Below are 26,033 nucleotides of genomic sequence, written 5' to 3'. Positions count from 1 at the left end.
CCCTCCAAAATTCCGAAAAAACGTATTTTTCTTTGAAAAAAAAACAAAAATAGTTTGAAACCTCCGCCATTTTTCGTTACTCAAATGAAATGTTTTTTTTTAACATGTCATTTTATGGGCAATTTAATGTTTTCTTTTTTTATTCAGAACAGCATTTTTTATATAAACAATTTAAGTAACTTTTGCAGACTTTTTTTTTTAAGTATTGCTGTTCTACAAAGTTCAATTTTACTCCAAATTTGCATATCATCACCATTTCAGGCTGCAAATGATTGGAAAACACGTATTTTCTCGAATGTTCAAAAAATGGATGGGGTCGCACCGAAGCTCCACAGATTCGTGATCAGGGACAAAAATTACCCCTTAGGACGAAGTTTCACGCAAATTGAAGAGGGGTCGAGGCAACTCCTGTGTTAGTTGACGGAGAATCACCCTTATTTAAAAAAAAACATTTATTGTCGTACATCCCTACCATCTCAAAGGCCAATTTGGGTAAGATCTCTGCGACCTCCACCCATTCCCCACCACCTTCCCCTTTCAGAAGTGTGTGTGTAGTACTATCCGGTACCAATATAATCTTCAGACGAGTGCGGGGGACCCGGGGAAAGTGAATCCGAGATACGGTCGTAGATTGAATGGACAATAGAGCGATATTGGAAAACGAGATGCTGCTGCAGGAGAGAGGTCAATCCTGGCGTCCAAAGCACGACCGGACCGGGACAACCGACGTATGTACACATAAGGACATGCAAATAGTCGCACTGAGGAGGTTGTCCATGGATTGGCGTTCTCCGAACGTCGCCCAGGATGTCGCGTTGACCACGAGGCTGTGTTTTTTTTTATTTAGTGGATGAATTTATTTGGAATGAAAATTGCAGTATTTCCTAAAATATTTATTGATAAGAAAAAGCCACCTCAATAAGCTAGGACAGTTTTTCGCTAAACTAAAAAAAAACCTGCAAAACTGTTCCAATTAGGAACTTTTTCACCGGACACTTTGCAAATCTTTCGGGGCCCTTCCTTCCCCAACCAGCCTCTATGTTTTAATATCGTTAAAAATTATAGCCGAGGCAAAAACTAACTTTCTTCATTACGGTTGCCATTCTAAGGCTATTCAAATGTGCGGAGGTTCGTTTTAAAAGTAGCATCATTTTCCGGAAACGGAAAGAGCAAAAGTTGCATTTTTTGTCGAAATTCTGAAAAGAATTAAATTTCAAATTAGGAGAATTTTTTGATAATAAATAAGTTAAATTCTTATATTTTCAAGGACTCACAAAATATGCAATACTTCCTCAAATACCAATTAAGAATAAAAGCAGCAATTTCCTGGAAAACCCCCCATTTCATACCTTGTAACTTTCCGCTGGTTTCCTTGCTGGCACAACCGACACACGCCAACCAGCCAACCAACCAACGAAACATGTGGCCAATAGCTACAGTTTTTCCCGAGGAAAGTCGGGGAAAATTACGAGAAACATACACCAACTGGTTCTGCCCCCCTTCTGCTGCTGCTATTTTCTGCAGTTTTAATTGGATGGCGTGTCGTCGTAGTCATTAACTCGATGAGCAAACATTTGAATAGAATGGAGCGAATAAAAAGTTTTTTAAGGTACACCCAAATGGGGAATGCAAAATATTTCTGTCAAAATTGCTAAAAGTTAAAACTCAAATCCAAAATACCTGGAAATATTTCGTGTTCGGCTGTTAGTATTATCATCCTACCTAATTCAAAGCGCTTTTCTATTTTTTGTCTCTTATTTGAGTGCACAATTTATTTTCCAGCATTTTCCTTGTATCACGACAGTTGGTTTGCCGGTTGAGCTTCATTTAAACGGAAACGTACAATTTCAATTCTCATCAGATTCACAGCTGCAAAAAAAAAATAAAACAACCGAAAAATTAAGCACAGACACCCCATTCCCCCCAACCTCAGTCCCCTGCTCCGCCGGACACAAATTCAATTTAAATAATGCGACCATTACCAATTATTATCGCGTTTCGCGGGTTATCGAAACCATTCATCAACGTCAATGATCCTTTTGCCCACACTCTCGTTCTCTCTCTCTCTCTTGCTCACTCACTCACATTATAAAAGCAAACTTTCACTCACACTCTTCTGTTTTCTCTCTCTTTCTCTTTTGCTTTTGCAGGTAAGTGGGTACATCCTGACCGGTCATCGCTGTCCAAGCTGCGAGGATTCAACCCGGACGGTTCGCACAGTGGGTGAGAAAGGGTTGATTTTATTGAATCGTGATAAGTTGGCAAAACGTATTAATTTGATGAACAAATTTAAACATCTGCAAATTTTAAATAAATTTTTTGTTCCATGTTTAACTTTTTAAACGCAATTTATGGTTCATTTCCCATCTTAAATATAGTGATGGTAGAAAAGTAAAAAGGGATAGTAAAAGTTTTCAAAAATATCATTTTTACCTCATAAGTATGTATTAATTGGAAAATTAATCTTGTATTTAACATCAAATTCGAGTTCTGCGACTCTATTCTATTCAAATTTGAATAGTTGTTTGCCTATTAAATAACAAAATGCATGTTTTTCAATGCTTTGTCCCCACCATATTGGCCGCTATCTTGGATAGAAAAATTCAAATACTAGTTTTTTCTTACTCTTGCTAGTGCCTTAGCTAAAGAAATAATTGTTCCTAAATGGATTATGATGCAACACACAGCTGTAAGGAACTCTAAAACTCTGTTATGCACTTCAAAATAACTCATTGTATCTTGATTATTCACCAATAAAACCGAATTGAAAATTGAAAATTCAAAAACAATCAAAAATAATACAACGAAAATATTTTTTTTTCGTTATTTGATTATCCGAACTTTTTATTATCCGGCCTCAATTTTGAACTGTCAAAGCGGATCTAATTTACTGTTTGCCACAAGTAGCAGATGTTGCAATCCATCATTCGAAATAGATGTTTTTCTTTTTGACAGAATGAAAAGTTGGTGGCGTCGAAACTTTTAAGACCCAGAGTTGAAGTCAACAAAACTATAGATGATCGAAGTTAACATTGGAATATTTTAAATAACTATTATTGGGTAATTCTCCACCAACTCACACAGCAGTTGCCCCGACCCCTCCTCGATTTGCGGAAACTTTGTCCAAAGGGGTAATTTTTGTCCCTGATCACGAATCCAAGGTCCGATTTTTAATATCTCGTGACGGAGGGACGGTACGACCCCTATAATTTTTGAACATGCGAAAAAAGAGGTGTTTGCAATAATTTGCAGCCTGAAACGGTGAACAGATAGAAATTTGGTGTCAAAGGGACTTTTATGTAAAATTGGACGCCGGATTTGATGGCGTACTCAAAATTTCAAAAAAAACTTATTTTTCATCGAAAAAAACACTAAACATGTTTTGAAAGCTTTGCCATTTTTCGTAATCAACTGCAAAATTTGTTGGAACATGTCATTTTAAGGGAAATTCAATGTACTTTTTGAATCTACAATAGAAAGGTAATTTTTCATTTTGAACAAAATTTTTCATTGTAAAATTTCGTGTTTTTTCTAACTTATTTTTTATTTTTTTAGAGTGTAACAATGTTCTACAAAGTTGTACAATAAACAATTACAAAAAATTTGATATTTAAACATATAGAGGGTTGCTTATAAACATCACGAGTTATCGCGATTTTCACAAAAAAAAAGTTTTGAATTCCAGATCTCGGATTCAAAATTACCACTCAAATGGTCGTAACTTGAGACAGGGTTGCCAGATCTGTTATTTTTTGGACTCGTTTTGAAGGTCTTTCCAACATTTGGTCAGAAGATGAATACGGACATATTTTACGTTCAGATAAGTGAGATCCAGCTTAAAAAAGTACATAAAAAACACTTAAGTGGTCTTAACATTAGATGGAGTTGCCAGATCTTCAATATTTTAGACTCGTTAAATAGGTCTTTCAACAACCCTTAAAACGATTTAAAATGATGATATTTGATATGATTTTCGGTAATTTATCTAACTACCGGATACATGCAAAAAGACATTTATATACATAACTTCTGAACTACTTATCGAAACTTATTTTTTTTTTTTGAAAATCGATCTATGGAACCCTAAACAGAGTCAAATGCGACCGGTTTGACCTAAATTGGTTCAGCCGGTGCTGAGAAAAGTGAGTGACAATTTTGGTCACACACACACAGTAAGTTTTTTAGTGTTTTCCTGAAAAGTCCGTATCATAACCTACAACTTTGCCGAAGACTCCAAATTAATTAGAAAAACATTTCTCGAGATATAGATTTCCGAATGTTAACCATGTAATATTTGGGAATATGTAATTCATTGGCAAAGTTTCATACAAGTAGAAAAAATCCAAAATTAAAATCAGATATTTTTAATGAGAACTACTAGAAAACTGTTCAGCTATAAAGTGAATTTCGGATTGGGTGAACAACTTTTGTTTTAAGTTTTAGTTTTTCCCCTTCCTCTTCTTCATGTTTCCATGTTTAATGAATGAATAGTTATAAATGATTGTTATCAATTTTATTTAAAGATTTTTACGTCGGGTGAGTTAAGATTATTATTAGGCCTAGTCAGAAAAAGTCACACGGAATTTATTTATTTTTTTTTTCACTGAAAATAAATAACTTTTATCATTTTTACCTACTTTTTTTTTATTTTGCTATGGAATATTTTTGCCGACTTATAATAAAACCAGCAATTTCGAAAAATTTTGAAAAAAATAATAATTTGTTTTTCAAAATAATTTTTCATTGCAAAAAAAATAAAACTTTTCTATTTTTTTACATCTTTTGCAAACTATATTGACATGGTTACAAAATACCTATTTGACATTATAAATGTTTGCGTCCGCCGCCGGATTTTAACCGGCGACCTATAAATTATAAGTCCAATGCGCGATTTGAGTTACATATCTTTTTTAAGCATTAAATAAATACGATTTTGAAGCTTTCTTTAACAAGCGTCCCAAATATAAAAAAAAAGAAATGTGATTTTCTTTAAGATCTTGAAGTGCTCCAAACTTTAACCATTTTGGGAGGCAATTGTTCAAAATATGAATGTTTTAATCATCTTTGAGGTTAATTGTGTTCAATTCCAATCCAAAGTGCACCCACTGTGCCCATTGTTCATAGGATTGCTATCGCGCTCACTGGAAAGGGACTTCCCGCGTGGATATCATATCATCGTGCAATTTGCACTCGAGTATGTATATTTATCCCTCAGGCCACCCCCGGTGGTGACCGTTGTGGGAGGAGGGGGGAAGGGCGATGGTTTCCCAGGTGAGGACGTAAGTGATCGACGGCGACGGAAACTCCGAACGAGTGTTCCCGGCGTTAAGACCGTGAGTAATTGCGCACCGTGTTCGACTTTTGCAATTTATAATTAACTACAATGGATGGGGATCGAACAAATTTGCATTTTAATTATCTTTCGAAACCGGGTCGGTGGTGGAGGTGGTCGAAAGCATATGGACGGGTTGAACGAAAATGGACACGTGTGGAAGAGGAAGGGTCACGTTGCAGAAAATCGAAGTGGACTTTCGGCAATCCATTATTTATTTAATCACAGGATTCGAAGCGAGTTGTCCATAACAATTAATGGGTGAGTCAAAACACCAACAAAGCAAAATTTGCAGGAGATTGTTTCCACATATTTTTTAATATGTTTCGTGGAATGAAGAAAGATAGTTTACTAGTTGGTACTTTTTTTAGGTAGATATATTGTGGATGTTAAACTTTTTTTTTTTTTTGATTTTGTAAATGTTCATCTCTAAAGTTGAAGGCATTTTAATTCAATGCACTCTACCCCAAAATTGGCGGGAAAACTTTGGCGACATCTCTACTCTTCCTTCCTTACCTCAAGGCCAAGGTTGTGATTTCATCCCCAATCATTTCAACGTGTGTTCGTCGAAAACTTCAGCAGCGGGGGAGGAAGAAGCAACAGAGCAAAAAGCCCCCAAACCAGGAAAACATAGAAAATCGTATCAGTATCACAAACATGCTTTTCTCCTTACTGGTTCCCAGTCACACTTACTCTCTCGAACACACAAACCCACACATACAGACAGACAGACCGACAAATACACACCCCCACAATCGGCACAGTGTCGGTGGCGCCTTCCCAAATACTGCTGAAACTGCTGAAAATCACACTCTCCCTCTGTGTATAGCCCCAGCCAGGAAAGTTTAAATGGAAAGAAAACATCATTAAAGAATTTATTCAGACCTCGTTAGAGAAGTTTAAATTCAAAAGTTATTATAATTTAATGGTGGCAAATCAGGGCTGCATTATTATAATTTTCTGTATGACATTAATGATGACGACGTCTTCTTCATGGTCCTTCTTCGTCGTCCTCGTCGTGTCCGGGGAACTTCCGGCCTAGGCCATCATCTCGAAAGGAGAGGGGCACAGTGTCTCACAAAACCCTGTGCGGGTGCATTTTGTCAGTAAACGGCCTGCCGGAAGATGCTGCTCCAATGTATGACAATTACACAACTTTAATGGGGGTGGGGTTGGGGGGATGGTAGAAGGTCCACATTTTCTTTGGCCTCCCGTGCCTCTGATGGTGGTGCACATTAAAACGAAAAACTCGGATAATGGCAACGGACATGATTTTGCAGGCGGCAGAGGAAGAAGCGCAATGAGGGTTGTGGTCACTAACGAAATCGGGTGCATGTTTGAGGAAGAAGTGAAAATTGGGATGGAAAGGATAGAAAGTTTTCAACTTTAAATGAGAATGGAGATTTTTGGATGGTGAGTAAATGGACACTGCGGTAAATTCTATTTCAAAATGCATTTTTTTTTTTTCTAAATACTTGATTGAAGTCAGAACTGCGGATTCGGGTAGGTTTCAAGCGACTCTAACTCCGTCTCCAACCATAACTCCAACCCCAACTCCAATCCGACTCTAACTCTCTAAAAATATGCGACTGTTGAAAATTAACTGAACACGACTCCGAAGGGCCTCGTGGCGCGGTAGTTAGCGGCTTCGGCTGCCGATTCCTAAGTTGCTTTGGGGCGCGGGTTCGACTCCCGCCTTATCCTCCTGGCCTTCTATCGGATGGGGAAGTAAAACGTCGGTCCATTTGCGTAAAAGAGGTTTTGGGTGACTCACCACACATAACCTTCAGACGCCTAGAAATGAGCAGAAACTTGCAACAGAGCCCACAAAAGACCCGGGGGCACGGGTCCCCCACAGACCGTTATTATGAAGAAAAAATTTCCACCCAAACCAGTGATTGGACATGGTTTCTGGGACCATTCTGCACCTCTGGGCCAAGTTTCAAAATATTTGTCGGCAGAAATTTCGAATACGGTCAGTTTTAGTATTTTTAGTTGAAATTAAGGGGAAATCGCATGTAAAATGCATAGGAAAACTTCAAAGTTTCAATGTTTTAACTCTAAAACGTTACTGGTCATGGTTTTAAATTGTACTTACATGTAGTAGAATGATATAAAACGATTCATGGAACTGACTTAGCTGGATTAAGCCTTAGTTAAGTGACTTAAGTACATTATTTACAAGTTTATATCTAAATATTTTTTTTAAAAACTCCTTCATTAGGCAATTTTGAGTCTACGAAGACTAGATTGCATAAAAATAATTAAAATGGGGTGACTTTGAGCCAAGGGGTGACAATGTACAAAAGATTGTTTTGATAAGCATTAAGTTTATGTCAATATTTGTTTGTAGACTGCTTAATATTTGGTCTATTTATGTTCCCAAATCCAAAACTAATTTGATGATATTGCTTCGCAGATCGCAAATTAATAGTTTAAAAAGGCCTATTGATTTTAAATCACCTATAAGTGACAAATTTAAAAATGATTCGCAAATGTTCCAGTTCTGAATCGATTCCTTCTGAATACAAATAAAAGAAAAACAATTATGTGACATGGCAAGTTTGCAGCATTGCATTAATAATAAAATTGTTTTTTTTTTTTTAGTTTTAAAACGTTTAGAAACTTGAACAATATGAATGAAATGTAGTGAGTATTTAGCTATCATTTAGCTCAAGTATTTTTGTTGCCCTGTCTAATGATTATAATTAGCAAAAGTTTAATGGCTCAACTTCCCACAGGATTAATATTTCAAACCAATTATAATTTTTCAAAATTGCAGTTAATCATCATAAATACTGTATTTTATAATTGATTAATGTATTGTTGATACAGTTTGATCATCGTTGAAATTCATCAAAACATATTAATGATCAGCAAGTACTTCTACTGATAATATATTCAGTAAAACAAAACCTACTCCTGTCTCATGTGAAAACACAACCACTTATCTACTATTTTAACAAGCCTGGCATATCTTAAGAAAATGTGAAAAGAGTATAGTCTAATATGTATAGGTTATTGAACTTATAAAGATTAACATATGAAGGACGATGTAAGTTTTTAATGTCGTTTGTGTCCTAAAACTCTTGTCAGGGTCCAACAATAAGGCTAATAATCCTTTGTAGTTTTTTTTTTTCATTCTTATTTAACTTTTTATGGAATTTTTCAAAATTGTGGGAGAAGACAACAATATTTGCAACGAGTAATCCTTACAATTCAAGTTTATCGAGCTTGTTGTTAAGCTATTTAGTTATTAAACAAACGTAAAATTTGGTACATTGTCACCCCTTGGCTCAAAGTCACCCCATTTTAATTATTTTTATGCAATCTAGTCTTCGTAGACTCAAAATTGCCTAATGAAGGAGTTTTTAAAAAAAATATTTAGATATAAACTTGTAAATAATGTACTTAAGTCACTTAACTAAGGCTTAATCCAGCTAAGTCAGTTCCGTGAATCGTTTTATATCATTCTACTACATGTAAGTTCAATTTAAAACCATGACCAGTAACGTTTTAGAGTTAAAACATTGAAACTTTGAAGTTTTTTTTTTTTTACATGCGATTTCCCCTTAATTTCAACTAAAAATACTAAAACTGACCGTATTCGAAATTTCTGCCGACAAATATTTTGAAACTTGGCCCAGAGGTGCAGAATGGTCCCAGAAACCATGTCCAATCATTGGTTTGGGTGGAAATTTTTTCTTCATAATCACGGTCTGTGGGGGACCCGTGGGGGGTCGTTAAAGTGGATTGCTTTGACTCCGTTTTATGTTTTATGTTTTATGTTTTATGTTTTATGTTTTATGTTTTATGTTTTATGTTTTATGTTTTATGTTTTATGTTTTATGTTTTATGTTTTATGTTTTATGTTTTATGTTTTATGTTTTATGTTTTATGTTTTATGTTTTATGTTTTATGTTTTATGTTTTATGTTTTATGTTTATGTTTTATGTTTTATGTTTTATGTTTTATGTTTTATGTTTTATGTTTTATGTTTTATGTTTTATGTTTTATGTTTTATGTTTTATGTTTTATGTTTTATGTTTTATGTTTTATGTTTTATGTTTTATGTTTTATGTTTTATGTTTTATGTTTTATGTTTTATGTTTTATGTTTTATGTTTTATGTTTTATGTTTTATGTTTATGTTTTATGTTTTATGTTTTATGTTTTATGTTTTATGTTTTATGTTTTATGTTTTATGTTTTATGTTTTATGTTTTATGTTTTATGTTTTATGTTTTATGTTTTATGTTTTATGTTTTATGTTTTATGTTTTATGTTTTATGTTTTATGTTTTATGTTTTATGTTTTATGTTTTATGTTTTATGTTTTATGTTTTATGTTTTATGTTTTATGTTTTATGTTTTATGTTTTATGTTTTATGTTTTATGTTTTATGTTTTATGTTTTATGTTTTATGTTTTATGTTTTATGTTTTATGTTTTATGTTTTATGTTTTATGTTTTATGTTTTATGTTTTATGTTTTATGTTTTATGTTTTATGTTTTATGTTTTATGTTTTATGTTTTATGTTTTATGTTTTATGTTTTATGTTTATGTTTTATGTTTTATGTTTTATGTTTTATGTTTTATGTTTTATGGTTTATGTTTTATGTTTTATGTTTTATGTTTTATGTTTTATGTTTTATGTTTTATGTTTTATGTTTTATGTTTTATGTTTTATGTTTTATGTTTTATGTTTTATGTTTTATGTTTTATGTTTTATGTTTTATGTTTTATGTTTTATGTTTTATGTTTTATGTTTTATGTTGTATCGCTTCCTTCATTCTTCATTTCATTGATCTTTAAAAATTATTACCGTAAACCTGGGTGACTAGATTTGAGATTTGTCTGTAAAATATATAGTACAAATTCAATACGTACGTAATGTTATGAAAGTTTTTATAAGTTTTTAATTTAGTTTAAAAAGTTCGTTAACAATAATTACGAAAATGGGTCATGATTTTCTAATCGAAAATGGGTTGGAATTAGAAAACGGACTGTATTTTCGGATTTTTTGGAAAATCGGAAATAAAGTTTGTTTCTAAAAAATAAGTTTTAAGTGTTTTTGAAACACAATAAGAAAAAATCTCGAAAAGAATAGATATTTTCAGAGGAAAAAATTTCATGTGAAATTTGATTTTGATTCATGTATCGTACTCGGTTCAAAGTGCAATATAAATAAATATTTTTATAAACAAAACTTGTTTTATATTATTTTTGGCAAAATTCTTACTTTTATAATTTTTATCTTGAATTTATATGTATTTTGTTAAAAATCCTTCGAATCTAGTCAGTGTTGGTATTTATCGCGCTCTCGCGAGAAAAATTTCTCTCTCTCGAGTTCTCGCCGCGAGTCTCGAGCTGCCGAGAGAAACTCACCGATTTCCCGTGCTCTCCTCCGTTCGCGAACGGGCTTTCTCGCGAGCCAGAATTGCCCGTTCGCGAGAAGTTGAACGTGTCAGAAACGAAAAAAAAACAACACAACGATTGAAGTTACACCTCTATACCATCGCCTGGTTCGTATTCAGAAACCAAATAAACAAATTGCTAGCTTTGGACGAACGGCTAGCACGAGGCGCTCGCGAGCGCTCGCGGCGAGAGCGAGAACGCGAACGAAAATGCGAGCGCGAGCGAGAAGAGAAAAGTAATACAAGTTCTCTTCCTCGCTCGCGAGTGAGAAATGCTTTCCTTCTTCTCGCTCGAATTCCAACACTGAATCTAGTTTAGTAAATATTTTATAACATTGATCTTAAAGACTACAGCAGCAACCTATGTAATGGTACATCAGACGTAAAAATTAAACTTGAACGATTTGAATCTGATTTTGACAAGAAAAACTATGACTATCAAAGCCGCCCTGGAATGCAAAATAATTAAGTAGGAAGTAATATATTTTTCAAAACAAGCATTTTTTAAACACTATTGAAAATGTTTTCAAAAATAGTGAATGGACCTTGTGTGGACTACCTCAGTACACGTTTTAAAAATAATATTAATAAATCCAATCAATGTCTCTCCGGTTAACGGTACACCTTTTTTAGTCGGAAAAGTTGGTTTCAATTATCTGAAAACATTGATAATTATAAAAAAAAGCTGAGCAAGTGTGACATTGCATGTTATAAGTATAGGAAAAGCGTGACAAAGGAGGGGAGGGGTGTCAATTTTGGCTGATTTTTGCGTGACGTACTTTATGGATGAAGCCTATTAAATTGAATAGGGGTCTAGGGATTCTAGAGAGTCGGATACAATCTTAACTACATATTCAACTAAAGTAAAGATTGTTTCCGATTCCCTTTACAGAGTTGAGCAATTATATACTATTTTTTTCAAAACTTTTGCAAAACGAGTATGCACGGAAACCAATTAGTTACTATTATGTTCTCTGAAAGGTTACATTCACCCTATTTGATTGGAGGGTATTAATCAACCAGGACACGGCTGATGATAATGACACCCAGCGTGTGAGCGTGTGTGTGTTGGTACGCCACGCGGAAGATGAAAACAAACAGAAAACTCATTTGATGACTCCATCATTACCCACACGTGCACACAGATCTGTTTAATTAATTAATCTATTAATTAAAATCGATTAAGGTGCCACGCAGACCACCCTCATTTATGAGTGTGTGTGTACGTGTAGGCCCAGACCACACACACATGTGCGCGTGATGGTAATTTGAGCTGTGCATACAAAATGTAATTAACTTTGGTTCGGTTTCACCACCCAGCCAGGGCAGGTAGGTGGTTCCGGAAGGGGGTGGTGAAATCATAAATTAAGCGCGAAAACGCATCGATGTGCGAGGGCAGCACGCACTTCAAATATTTGAGAGGTAATATCAAATTACCTGCGCCATTATAATGTAGTTGGGAATGGGTCACTTGAGAATATTTATCCGAACCAAAGATGTTGCATAATTAAGTTCCGCCTTCACCACCCACCCACCACTTGGCGTTGTGGTCACGAATTAGTCTAATCAGCGAAAGGGCACGGCTCTTCAACAGCTCAAGTAATAAGATGAGAGGTTTCTGAGATTGTGGTTAAAGGCAATCGTTTGCAACACACTTGATGAGGATAATCGTTTTTTTACCTACCATGATTTTAGTGCTTGATTGAACTTTAATGATAATTGTAGAAATCTAAATATTTTAGTATACTAACTAATTTAATCAACTCTAGTCTAAAGGTGAAATCAATGTTCAAAACGCCTCTGAAATTTGATAAGAATTTCTAGTTCAAAAATGATAGACTGCAAAGCAGAGATGGAAGAATCTTCATCAAAAAGCTTTTTTTGCGATGATTCATTTTACTTAAAAAAAAAACATTAAAAACACACAAATGAAAACACTTTCCCATACTCCCCATAGTAAAATTTGCATCCTTTTACCATTCTAATTGAGAAGGTGTCACCTCGTTTTTCCTCTCCTAACAACTTTCTATCGGCACACTATCATCAGGTGGCAACCAGAAAAAAGGGGGAAAGCGATACACTCACTAAACTCTAAACTCACAATCACACACTGCGCTGAGCAGAGGCAGCACGTTTGCACTCACTCACACGCGGACTAGCAGTTGCAGCGTGCAAGTGAGTGAGCTGGCACACACACACACGTACGCACACACTCACACGCTCCGAGATCCTAACAAGCTGAACGACAACAATGCTTTTAGCGGAGAATGGGTTTTGCTTGTAGTCGATATAAATGTTTTAAAGAGCATTTTAATGTTTTCAAATATATACGCATAGCGCCAGCCAACACACCATCAGGAGGCAAAAATATCCTTGTGGCTGCGACGACGACGAAAAACGGGGAAAATTGCGCAAGAGAGCGAAAACGAGTGAGTGAGTGAATGGAATGGATGGATGAATGAATGAAGGGCAACAAAAACGCAAAAAACACAAAAGACGAAGGAAAAACAACAGTGTGCCACGAGTGTGAGTGAGGAAAAGCCCGCCGACGTCGACGTCGTGAGCCATGTGACAGAAAGGCGGTAATTTCTCTTCATAAACCTTTCAGCGTCGTCGTCGACGGTGGCCTGGCATTTGTCGTCGTCACACACACGTGGCTTGCGGAACGTGGCAATGATAATAGGATTGTTATACCCGGTAATGGGCTCTATTAGCTTGAAACTGGAGCGGAGTACACGCGTGTAATAATGTAAAGTGCTTCCGAATTCTGTTTGCTAGTTTATTTCGTCAACCATTGATCATAATGCTTGCTTAGGGCGTATCTTAGATCTTCCAAACAACTGAGAAACTTTTTTTCCATGTAGAATTTCCCTTGTCCTCTCAAAAAGTGAAGCATCAAAACATCCCGACTTCTATACGTTTTTCCTTACCTCAGTACACAGTAAAACAATCATGGTAAAACACAATATTCTTGATTTACACAACGAAATGGGAGTGTTTAAATCGAGAATCGTTTAAAAAAAGAATGTTCATGACTTAAATTGAAAGTATGACTTAAATTAAGAATGTTTCGGATTTCGTAATTTTTCAGAGAATTTTCAAGACGTATCAATTGTATTTTGTTTAAAGATGTTATTAAAACATTTTATCATGGTTTTGGAACACCTGGGATGTTCTAGTCCATCCGGAACTTCCGGAAATGCAACAGGCTTACCAAAGAAACAAGTCGAAACTTCAAGATTTTGACAACGGATCCTACCCAGACTGCTTCAGTGAGTGTGGTAGGCTACAGTACATTGAACTCCCTGGAGTTAAGATCTGTGGGTCTACCGCCGTAACAAGCAAGAGGTCGACGGTTTTTGACCCCGGAACATATCCGCATAGCTTCAGTGAGTATGGTAGACTACTAGCGACTGTTTGCGCTCCATACAAATTTTGTTTTTGTATAGGAATTGTCCACGATGGGGAGGTGGGATTTGAAATTCCCAAAAAAGTGTCCACGTGGTTTATGGATGGTCCCTTACAAGGATATACAGTTTTAGAAAATCATGTCTAATGTCAAATTAAACGGTATCCTTTCTTTTATAAATCGCTTAAAAAAATAACAATTCAACTCCGTACCTGGGTAGACGGTAATAACAAAATTCATGCCATTTCAATAACAAATATTGTTAAAATAACAGAAAGTGTTATGGAATCTTCTTGAATAATCCATTTTTGCATAAGGGTTTAATAATAGTTTATGTTATCATAATAAAATTTGATATTGGTCTGATATTGGTTGAAAGCCAAAACAACTTTGGAATAACATTTTTTGTTTTGGGATTGGGATGATCGGATTAGTTGTTAAAATAACAAAAAATAATAACTAAGATTTGTTCGAAGAATAACTAAAAATGTTATTATTCTGTTATTACAATAATAATCCAATAACAAAAAATTCATAACGACGAATAACAAATCTTGTTATAAATAACATAAAATGTTATTGGCCTAGTATTTTCAAATATCAAAAAATGTTATTCCCAAGTTATTTCTGTCTGCTCAGGTAGTAAAAAATAATTACCGTCATCTGGGTGAATCGGGACAGCTTTTCGGGACAAATTGATCAATGGTTTTTATTATCATTGTTTAGTCGTTTTCTGTCAGCAGCCAGTCCAATGAACTGTCCTCTATTCAGACTGTAGTCCCGATTCACCTCAGTTAACGAACTAAGTTATTCTAGGCGCGGACTTAGTAAGCTAGATATAACTATCGCCGGTTTGATTTTTTTTTTGACTACAGATATTTTTTCTTAGCGTTTCAAAAAAATCAAATCAAATTATTCGCTCTACAGCATTGCCTTGGCGTTCTCGATTGCGAGATTCCTACTCGAAACTAGGTGTCCGAAGGCTTGATTGTTGAGGCAATTGCAAACCTCTTTTTACACCTAAGCTTCCATCCACCCCGGGATTCGAACTGACGACCTTTGGATTGTGAGTCCAACTGCCTACCGGCGACTCCACCGAGACAGGATCCAGGGAGACGACTCCTACACCTGGATTGAGCTAACTACTAGGTTAGACCGGGGCCAACATTTACTTCCCCGTCCGACGGAAGGCGTGATCAGACAAATCTCGTCTCGAAAAATGCCACCGGGACCTTCTGGGATCGAACCCAGGCCGACTGGGTGAGAGGCAACTACGCTTACCCCTACACCTTGGGTCCCGGGCGTCTACCAGATGGAAATTTACACATTAATAGAGGTAAAATTAAACTTTTTTACTGACATAAAAGATGTACCCCTTTTAACCCTCTACAACCTAACCCCGCCTTTAGACGGGCTTCGATCTAAAAAATCGCCAAAAATCAATTTTCCAACCGATTTTTGATCTTTAAAAAGCATTGGAAAGAAGAACTCTTAAAATTTTAGAAAATTTCAGGGTTAGAAGTTAAACTTATTTTATGTGACTTTGCCAATGTTTTTAAAAATGTCATTTTTTTAGGGGTCAACTTTGGCAGTGTTTTTCACTAACATTTCCTATATTTTCAGTAAAAAGAAGTATGCAGTAATTTTTGTAGTGTCCCAGACTATGCCTCTACGCATTTTTTGCAATTTAAATGATGATGGTGCGATTCTATAGCAGAAAATGTGAAAAACAGGCAAAAAATTGAAAAAGTGACTGTAAAAACAGGAAAAAATTAGATAGACGAAATGTAATGATAGGAGGTGGTAGAGTAGGCAAAATACTACCAAAAACAAACATAAACTAAACAAGATAAATGCAAATTAAAGTACTAAAAATGAAACAAGAAAAACATAAAACAAGAAAAGAAAAGTTTTTCGTAGAACAAAAGTTGCTCAAAATGACCTCCTGAACACGGGAAAAATAAATATTTTCGAAAAAAAAATTTGGGCAGTAGAGGGTTAAGATGTAATTTTACCATGATTTGTTTTACTGTGCAGAATACAGGTACTAGGGGAAACATACTCATTTTAATCACACTAAGCTTCTCGGCCTATTCTAGTTACTTTTGTAGTTTACCGCTATGCTTACATTGGAATTGTCACAAACACTTTATGAAAGCTGTAATTCATGTAATAATAGATAATAATAGAAATGGGCCGAGATTTTTTTTAATGTTAGTGGATTAGAAATATAATTGGAATGAAATAACAACAATAACAATTAAGAGCGAGTTTTTCACCAGTGTGTAACAGGTCGTATCGAGGTGCTCCGATTTGGATGAAACTTTCAGCGTTTGTTTGTCTATACATGAGATGAACTCATGCCAAATATGAGCCCTCTACGACAAAGGGAAGTGGGGTAAAACGGGCATTGAAGTTTGAGGTCCAAAAAAAAACTTTAAAATGAGCTATAGACATCCGAGATTGGTTTGACTTTTTCTCATAGCTTTTGCAAATTACTGTTAAAAATTGATATTTTTAAAACCCCAATATCTTTTTGCAACAGCCTCCAACACCCATACTCCCATAGGTCAAAAGATAGGTAATTACATGGACTATAAGCCTACGGAATTAACTTTTTGGCCAATCGCAGTTTTTCTCATAGATTTACGATTTTTCTATAACAAACTTTTTACAACGTTAACTTTTGCCCTGTAGCCCAAGAAGACGGCACTTTTTGGGCTCAATTTTACATATTCGGAATCCTCGGGAAATTTCACGTAAGTTTGAAGTAAAGAGAATTAGAATTGATCAAATTTTACATTTCTACACAGTTTCATTGAAATCGGAGGGGGTCGAGTAAAAAAGTACTTGAAAAATTTACATTTCTAATCCGCTAATTTCACACCTGGTATTGGTTTGACACACCAGATATCGTTTGAGGACCATTGGCGGCCTCCAACCGCCCACCAAATTCCACGCCGCTATTTTAATTCTCCTATTTTCACAAAAACACCAAGTACGGCTTCGTGTCATTTATCTAAAAGCCAATATCGAATCAATATTTTATTTCATTAAATTAATTGAAAACGCGCCCGTTTCCATAAAAACTAAAGCGAGCAAAATGCCATTCTGACTGCGATGGTGTGGGTGGGTGCGGTGTTTGTGTTGCTTCCCACCCACAATCCTTTTACTGAACTTCTCTCCCCCCAACACAATGAAGCAGCCGACGTGTCTCCTCGTGGGGCTCCAAATGGCGTCACTTTTAGAACGCGAGCGCGTCGAGCAACAATAAAAATCAAATTAAATTAAATTGAAAAATAATTAGCGGTATGGACCGTTTGCTGGGCATGAAGAGGAGGGGAGATGAAGTGTGGAAGGCTGGGTTTGGCACGAAATTACAGAGCATTTCTTCTTTCTCCTCTCATTACTCGTTATTACAGTGACAGTTTCGAGCATGACAGAAAAGTGGAGGATAAAAAAGATATTGCAAAACGAACCGAGCGTGATGACGCTGGTGGTAGATGTGTAATGAGCGGCTGACTTTTACCGCCATTAGTAAATTAGACTAATTGCATGTGATTCATGGTAGCACGCAAAAAGATTTTATTAGGCTGTGATTGTAAAATGTTCTATGACTGAGATATTTTTTGAAACCAGAGAGAAAATACTAAAATTATGTTGATTTCCTAAAGACAGAACTGGTTACAATTTTAAACTTGAACTACAAGATTAATAAACACTTAACTATAATAATAATAATAATTCTAGTCGGAGAAAATTAGATAAATGATAATTGATATAGTACTGTAATTCTAGCTGGAGAACTATTATTTTCCAGACTTTTATAATCTTATGAAAGTTGACAGAGAGAGAGAAAGTCAGTTGCACTCGATAATGACATTGGAAAATAATGTGAGAGCAATTCCCTCAAGAATGAACAATTTTTCGCAAAATTTTTCTTTATGTGTACCTTTTCTATGACCAAAGTAGAGATTTTGCATCATTAGTTCGTCCATACAATTTGGAGCTTTCCATGCAAAAAGGCAATTACAATATTCATAATTCTGTATCTTGAAAACGGGTTTGCTGATCGATTTGGTGTCTTTGCAAAGTTGTAAATATGTTAAGACCGCCAAACAAGAATGAAAAAAAACAGCCTACTTTGTTATACACAACTGGACAAAATCCCTTTTTCCGTCAAAACAAACTCTCCTTGCATTTTTCTTAGCTTATTGTTTTTTGAATTTGGGACATTTATGTGAACATGGGTAGTGTAGAAGTCATGACCAAGCTTGAAGGGGCAACTTTTGGTTTGGGTGAAAATAAGGGTGGTTCACTAATAGGGTGATTTTGAAAATCTAACTCTTCAGGAATATTTTTGGGATTTTTTTGTCTTCTAGAAATATGAGACCCGAAATGTGACTATGTAATAATTTTACAAGGAAACCCAAAATATGACCAAAATCGATTTTTCGACACTTTAACTCAATTCTGAGGGCAGATTCAGCGGGAAAAATTACACGGAAAACATATATTTGGACAATTTTCAAATTTTGTTAGGGTGGTCCCATATGATTTTACCTTGCAAATTAGACTTTTTCAAATGAAGATATCTTGAGTTTAAAGAAAAACACCCCTGAGATTTTTTCAGCGTTTGTAGTGCTAGATCTCCTCTTTCCTGGTGCTTAAAATTTGGCTTGTGCCTTTTAGAGATATTTAAGTTTTAAATTTGCATTAAGTCCAAACGGACATGCCAACAAATGAAATTTTTCATTTTTTAAAGCTCTAAAAGAGCTCCCAACATCACTTTTCTCTAAAACTTAACCCTGAATTGCCACGTTCAAAAAACTGATTTTTGAAGGTTTGCTCAGATGCTTTCTATAAATTTGGCCATAGAAGGCGTAGATTACGAGATAAAATTTTGGTGTCTTCGACAAAGTTGCTTGAATTGGCAAGCCCAACAACTTTCTAGAAGACAAAAAAAAATCCCAAAAATATTCCTGTAAAGTTAGGTTTTCAAAATCACCTTAATCGTGAACCACCCTAATTTTCAACCAAACCAAAAGTTGCCCCTTTCCAATTGCAACAACTTTTCTGGAGACACCAAAGCTCCAAAACGTCACCATTTTTCGGAAAATCCATTTTCCACTTAATTTTGCGATCTGGACCACTGTGCAATGTGAATAAGGGTTGTAATTTTATTCTCAAGGCAAGTAATTGAATGCTGCTATCAATATAGATCCCGGTTGAGTATTGTGAAGCTAATTATTTATTAAGGAATGAAATTTTATTCTCAAGACCAGCATCTGATGATGCTGTCGAGACAATTTCGGTTATATTATGTTTGTGGTTAAATTTTAAGTGGTTTTTTTTGTGTTAAACCTAACATAAGAAGCTATCGTCGAGAAAACTACGCCAACTCACACAGCAGTTGCCCCGACCCCTCTCCGATTTGCGTAAAACTTTGTTCTAAGGGGTAACTTTTGTCCCTGATCACGAATTCGAGGTCTTTGTTTATATCTCGTAACGGAGGGGCGGTACGACCCTTTCTTTTTTTGCAGCCTGAAAAGGTGTTGAGATGGAAAGTTGGTGTCAAAGGGACTTTTATGTAAAACGCCCGATTTGATGGCGTACCCAAAATTTCGAAAAAAAACGTATTTTTCATCTAAAAAAAACACAAACAATGTTTTAAAAACTCGACCATTTTTCGTTACCCAACTTTTTTTTTTTTTTTGGAGCATGTCATTTTAATGGAAATTTAAAGTACTTTTCAAATCTTCAATAAACCAGAAGGGTAATTTTGTCAATTAGAACATTTTTTTTATTTGAAATGACCTTAAAATCCATGCTTTTCTCATATCAAATTTAAGGGCTTTATGTCAAATTGTCTGGAAAGTCGATTAAATTTTTGGCGATTTGATCAATTTGCAAAAATATGGATGATTTTTAGTATTTAGAAGAGTTGTGTGGCAATCACGGCCACATGCTAAGATCACATTGAGAAGAGGTGAAAGAGAGACGAAAAAGGAACGATGAGGTCCTTATTTGAGTCTCGTTTTTATTACTCTCGTCCTCTTTCGTCTTGTCTTAGCAATAAACAGTGCGTGGGTTCGAAGCAGGTAAAGAACCAACGCGCTTGGAATAGTTTTAGTAAAATAAAAGCAGTTAGTTCTGAGCATCGACGGAGTTCACATCATTCAATATCACCACCCTCATCAAGGGCTGGCCAGTATGGCTGGCCCTAAATTCCCACAATGGTGGCAGCAACGGAAAAAACCCACACCGAGGTTTTTTTAAAGTAATTTTGAAAGTGTTCCTGAGTTCCTGAGAAGTATTTCGCCGGCGACGGAAGTTGATATCAGCGTGGTGGAGCCAGAAGGACCAAATAAAGCCGAAGATCGAGTCTGCAACTTCATCACGGAGCCGTGGACATTTCTCAACGGAACAGCATTTCAACAACGTTGGCGTCAGTCATCAAAGGCAGGCAACAATTTAAGATCTATTTAAGGTATGAGAGTGTTTAGTTTAAACTTTCTGATTGGGCTTTCAAAGTGAATTAACTATTTTTGTTTGTAAATTCAGCAAATTTAATCATTCAATCATCAACGAAGCTATTGATTCTTTTACAATTTTGGAAATCAATTTTTCATTAATAAAAGGCAAGGCAGCAAATCATGGACGGGTGAATTCCGGCTAAAGGCAGTCAAACTCTAAAAATGAGTCTGATCTTCCATGTTAAAATTGCGTAAGACTAAAGTCCTTAAACTTAAACTGATCGTCAATGTACGACAGTCGTTACGGCAGGCAGGTTTGTGAACAAGTAGGTGCTTGGCTAAATGCAGACACACCCGTAGAGGTTAGTGTGCTTTCACAAATGATGTCCTGACCATCTAGAAATAGAGTTGGAGTGTATGCTGATGTTTTGCTGAGGTAAAATTTTCAGATACATTTTTGTTGTTTTGTTATAAAACAAAAAGCTCTTTAAATCAATTGATTTCAACATTGTTAAAGATGACATAAAACTTCGAATATTTTTTTTTGTTTTTTATTGGATTTCAGAAATGAGGTCTTCAATCTTAATTATGGGGGAAGGGATGTCAGAGCAATGTTGCAAACAAGGATTGCTCTGAGTCTTCTTCTCATTTCAATTTGAAAGCAATTCAGAACAGGTTAGGTTAACATTCAACAAAACCGTTGATCGAAAGGAAACAAATTAATAGATTAAATTAAACACTCATTCAATACATACATTCAATAATAGGGAATTAGTAAAAAAAAGTTTAACAACTTTTTTTTTAGTATAGGGGTGAGTGATGTGGCAATCACGGCCACATGCTAAGATCACATTGAGAAGAGGTGAAAGAGAGACGAAAAAGGAACGATGAGGTCCTTATTTGAGTCTCGTTTTGACATAGGACTATGTCTTTACTTACTATACTGGGGGGCCAGTTCAAAATTTCGATCCCAAGCGTCACATTTGGCGAACGTTATTTCAAACGGTAATATCTTCATCCAGACACATTGAAATTACATAATTTTTGGACCATTCGATTCGGAAAACCTTCAGCAATTTTCTATAAATCTCTCAGTATTGGCAGAATAGTATAACTATTCAAACAATTCAATGTTTTAAAATGCTTAGAAATAGCTAACAAAACGAACGCTTTTGAGGGGAAAACCGCCGCAGCAGAACTGACCGTCGACGATCGTGAAAAGAGGGGAAGTAATAGCGAAGTAGAAGTATAAAAATGCGTTCTACCCTTTCCACTCCACTTAGTTGCCACCGAGATGCTGAACAAGTCGGGTCGGCTCATAATATCTGAGCCGCAGACGGGTGAAGCAGCAGCAGCAGGGAGAGAGAGAGCCCTAGCAACGCAAATTCTCTCTTCCGGAGAAGGATTTCTTCTGCAAAATAAACTTTATTTTCTAGAAAGAGAGAGAATCGGAGAGCAGCACCGAAGAGGGCAAATTGTGTGCGAATGCCGTAGAATGACACACCAAATGCCGTAGGATGGCAGATTCAAGAAAATTGCCAAATGCGCGTTCACAAACACATACACACACACTCCCGTTTCATGGTACACGCTGATTGGGTTCGATGCGTCGAGTTTCCCTTCCACGGATGTTCGATTGATGTATCTAAATTCGTCACCTGAAAAGGCCATCAGAGACTGCGACCAACTACAGATACACCCGGGGACGAGCAAAACCGCCAGCGGAGGCAACTTTTAGGCAGTGGAGTAAAATCGCTTTACCTAGTAGACTGTGTGAAAATTGTTGTAGCCCTGTTGTATGGGTTCTCATTAAAAATGGCCATTTCGACAGTGTTGGCCAAAACCGGTGTTGGTACAGTGTTGGCCGGTGCCCTCAAAGAAGGTTCCCCCGGGGCCCGGAGGGCCTTTTACAGAACCATACGAGTTGTGGCAATATGGGTATCAAAATGCATGGTTTCTGATACTGAACATGAAAATTGACATTTCGACAGTAGTGGCCACAACCTGTACTGGCTGGTGCCCTCGAAGCAGGTTCCCCCGGGGCTCGGGGGGACATTTACAGAACCATACGAGTTGTTGCAATATGGGTATTAAAATTCATGGTTTTTGATACTGAACATGAAAATTGACTTTTCGACAGTAGTGGCCACAACCTGGAGTGGCCGGTGCCCTCAAAGCAGGTTCCCCCGGGGCCTGGGGGGACATTTACAGAACTATATGAGTTGCTGCAATATGGCTATCAAAATTCATGGTTTTTGATACTGAACATGAAAATGGCCATTTCGACAGTAGTGACCAAAACCTGGAGTGGCCGGTGATCTCAAAGCAGGTTCCCCCGGGGCCCGGAGGGCCTTTTACAGAACCATACGAGTTGTGGCAATATGGGTATCAAAATTCATGGTTTTTGATACTGAACATGATAATGGCCATTTCGACAGTGTTGGCCAAAACCTGGAGTGGCCGGTGCCCTCAAAGAAGGTTCCGCCGGGGCCTGGGGGGACATATACAAAACCATACGAGTTGTGGCAATATGGGTATCAACATTCATGGTTTTTGATACTGATCATGATAATGGCCATTTCGACAATAGTGGCCAAAACCTGGAGTGGCCGGTGCCCTCAAAGAAGGTTCTCCCGGGGCCTGGGGGGACATTTACAGAACTATATGAGTTGCTGCAATATGGCTATCAAAATTCATGGTTTTTGATACTGAACATGAAAATGGCCATTTCGACAGTAGTGGCCAAAACCTGGAGTGGCCGGTGATCTCAAAGCAGGTTCCCCCGGGGCCCGGAGGGCCTTTTACAGAACCATACGAGTTGTGGCAATATGGGTATCAAAATGCATGGTTTCTGATATTGAACATGAAAATTGACATTTCGACAGTAGTGGCCAAAACCTGGAGTGGCCGGTGATCTCAAAGCAGGTTCCCCCGGGGCCCGGAGGGCCTTTTACAGAACCATACGAGTTGTGGCAATATGGGTATCAAAATGCATGGTTTCTGATACTGAACATGAAAATTGACATTTCGACAGTAGTGGCCACAACCTGTACTGGCTGGTGCCCTCGAAGCAGGTTCCCCCGGGGCTCGGGGGGACATTTACAGAACCATACGAGTTGTTGCAATATGGGTATCAAAATTCATGGTTTTTGATACTGAACATGAAAATTGACATTTCGACAGTAGTGGCCACAACCTGGAGTGGCCGGTGCCCTCAAAGCAGGTTCCCCCGGGGCCCGGAGGGCCTTTTACAGAACCATACGAGTTGTGGCAATATGGGTATCAAAATTCATGGTTTTTGATACTGAACATGATAATGGCCATTTCGACAGTGTTGGCCAAAACCTGGAGTGGCCGGTGCCCTCAAAGAAGGTTCCGCCGGGGCCTGGGGGGACATATACAAAACCATACGAGTTGTGGCAATATGGGTATCAAAATTCATGGTTTTTGATACTGAACATGATAATGGCCATTTCGACAATAGTGGCCAAAACCTGGAGTGGCCGGTGCCCTCAAAGAAGGTTCTCCCGGGGCCTGGGGGGACATTTACAGAACTATATGAGTTGCTACAATATGGCTATCAAAATGCATGGTTTTTGATACTGAACATGAAAATGGCCATTTCGACAGTAGTGGCCAAAACCTGGAGTGGCCGGTGATCTCAAAGCAGGTTCCCCCGGGGCCCGGAGGGCCTTTTACAGAACCATACGAGTTGTGGCAATATGGGTATCAAAATGCATGGTTTCTGATACTGAACATGAAAATTGACATTTCGACAGTAGTGGCCAAAACCTGGAGTGGCCGGTGATCTCAAAGCAGGTTCCCCCGGGGCCCAGAGGGCCTTTTACAGAACCATACGAGTTGTGGCAATATGGGTATCAACATTCATTGTTTTGATATTGAACCTGCAAATGGCCATTTCGACAGTAGTGGCCACAACCTGGAGTTGCCGGTGCCCTCATGAAAGGTTCACCTTGGGGGAACATTTATGACAATTTTGCCAAATCTATGAAACAAAATACAATAATCTTATTCTAGATTTCACTAGCAATCCAAAAACTCATTCAAATTGTTTGGTCCTATGTCTTTCGGTTATGTCTCTGACATACCATCTTGAACTTTTTATTACTCTCGTCCTCTTTCGTCTTGTCTTAGCAATAAACAGTGCGTGGGTTCGAAGCAGGTAAAGAACCAACGCGCTTGGAATAGTTTTAGTAAAATAAAAGCAGTTAGTTCTGAGCATCGACGGAGTTCACATCATTCAATATCACCACCCTCATCAAGGGCTGGCCAGTATGGCTGGCCCTAAATTCCCACAGTTGCTTCATCCACTTTTATTTTGAAATAGAAATAAGACGGTTTGAACACTTCAACTACTCAGCGACACGGAAAAATAGGTTGAATCAATATAAAAATCGAATTTTACTCACGCTTGGTAGTTGAAGTGTTAAGGCGACCTTAAACTTAAACATGACTCGTCCTGATGCGCAATCATTTTTCGAATTTTGTTGCACAGTTTTACTAAAACCGGGACTTCTACTCTATCGTTCTCGAAATATACAATAGTGGGGAAACTACCCTAGTAACATTTTTAAACTTACAGGTTTTATCAGGGTTCTGGAAACCCTGATACGGCCTAAATAGGCTTTTATGGCCTACTTAAAACCTAAAATGTTACTAGGGTATGTACTGTACTTTGAAAATGGAAAATTGAATGTGAATATATCTAACAATTTCATGTTCATCTGTGTAACGCCATGCACCTACGCGAGCATAAATCGCGTTCCGCATGTGGTAGTTATTGAAACATTTCCCATCAATTTCACGTCCCAAGTTTGCTCATTTTGGTGCGAGCTAAAGGTCAGCTTGGTCAACCTCACCGTCCCTTCCCGCCCTACCTCCTGTTGTCCCTCCTCCGATGACCACCACACCTGGGTTCAGTCGTTAACCCTTAAGTCCGCTCGACCGTAACTCGATCCACAACAGCAGCAGCTGGCCTTGCTCCCAGGTTCTACCTCGTCCTGGACCAGAACGCAGATAGGGAGGGGTGGGGGCTCGTCCTGGTGCAACATCAAAAACCACATCGAGTGTATAATCATCACCGCACTCATTATTATTATTATTTCAATATGTGCGCAACAGAACGGTTTTGTTGCAACACACACACACACTCAACACACGACGAACAGAGCCGAACTGCATTTCGCACGCGTTAATTAATTTATATTATAATTGCTTGTAAAATGTAATTAATATAATCACATGCATACCGACCCGAAAGGGTAGTGGGAGTGGGATGGTTTTCCCGCGGATGCTGCCAAACTCGCCACCCACCACCCACTCGAGATGCAACGGATTTCAGCCCGTAATCGACGATGAAGGCGCCCCCGTGATTGAGAGGT

General features: G+C 37.2%; 3 protein-coding genes across 6 annotated transcripts in view; all 3 read left to right on the top strand.

Moving 5' to 3' along the window:
- LOC120417552 (endoplasmic reticulum-Golgi intermediate compartment protein 3) overlaps window positions 1–26,033 on the top strand; it is a 302,890-nt gene that overhangs the window by 62,006 nt on the left and 214,851 nt on the right. The window lies entirely within an intron of this gene.
- The window catches only part of LOC120417566 (LIM/homeobox protein Lhx6-like), a 237,262-nt gene that overhangs the window by 70,121 nt on the left and 141,108 nt on the right, over window positions 1–26,033 (top strand). For 3 of the 4 annotated variants that reach the window (XM_052707906.1, XM_052707907.1, XM_039579661.2), the window contains one exon: window positions 2,151–2,223. The exons of the other annotated variant lie outside the window; for it this stretch is intronic. The gene's annotated coding sequence lies outside the window, so the exon portion shown is untranslated. The remainder of the gene's footprint in view (window positions 1–2,150; window positions 2,224–26,033) is intronic. 4 annotated transcript variants of the gene reach the window in all.
- LOC128092881 (uncharacterized) overlaps window positions 1–26,033 on the top strand; it is a 262,971-nt gene that overhangs the window by 121,186 nt on the left and 115,752 nt on the right. The window lies entirely within an intron of this gene.

This window comes from Culex pipiens, chromosome 2, assembly GCF_016801865.2.
Source record: "Culex pipiens pallens isolate TS chromosome 2, TS_CPP_V2, whole genome shotgun sequence".
Classification (NCBI taxonomy): domain Eukaryota; kingdom Metazoa; phylum Arthropoda; class Insecta; order Diptera; family Culicidae; genus Culex; species Culex pipiens.
This window is presented reverse-complemented; position numbering and strand designations above follow the sequence as displayed.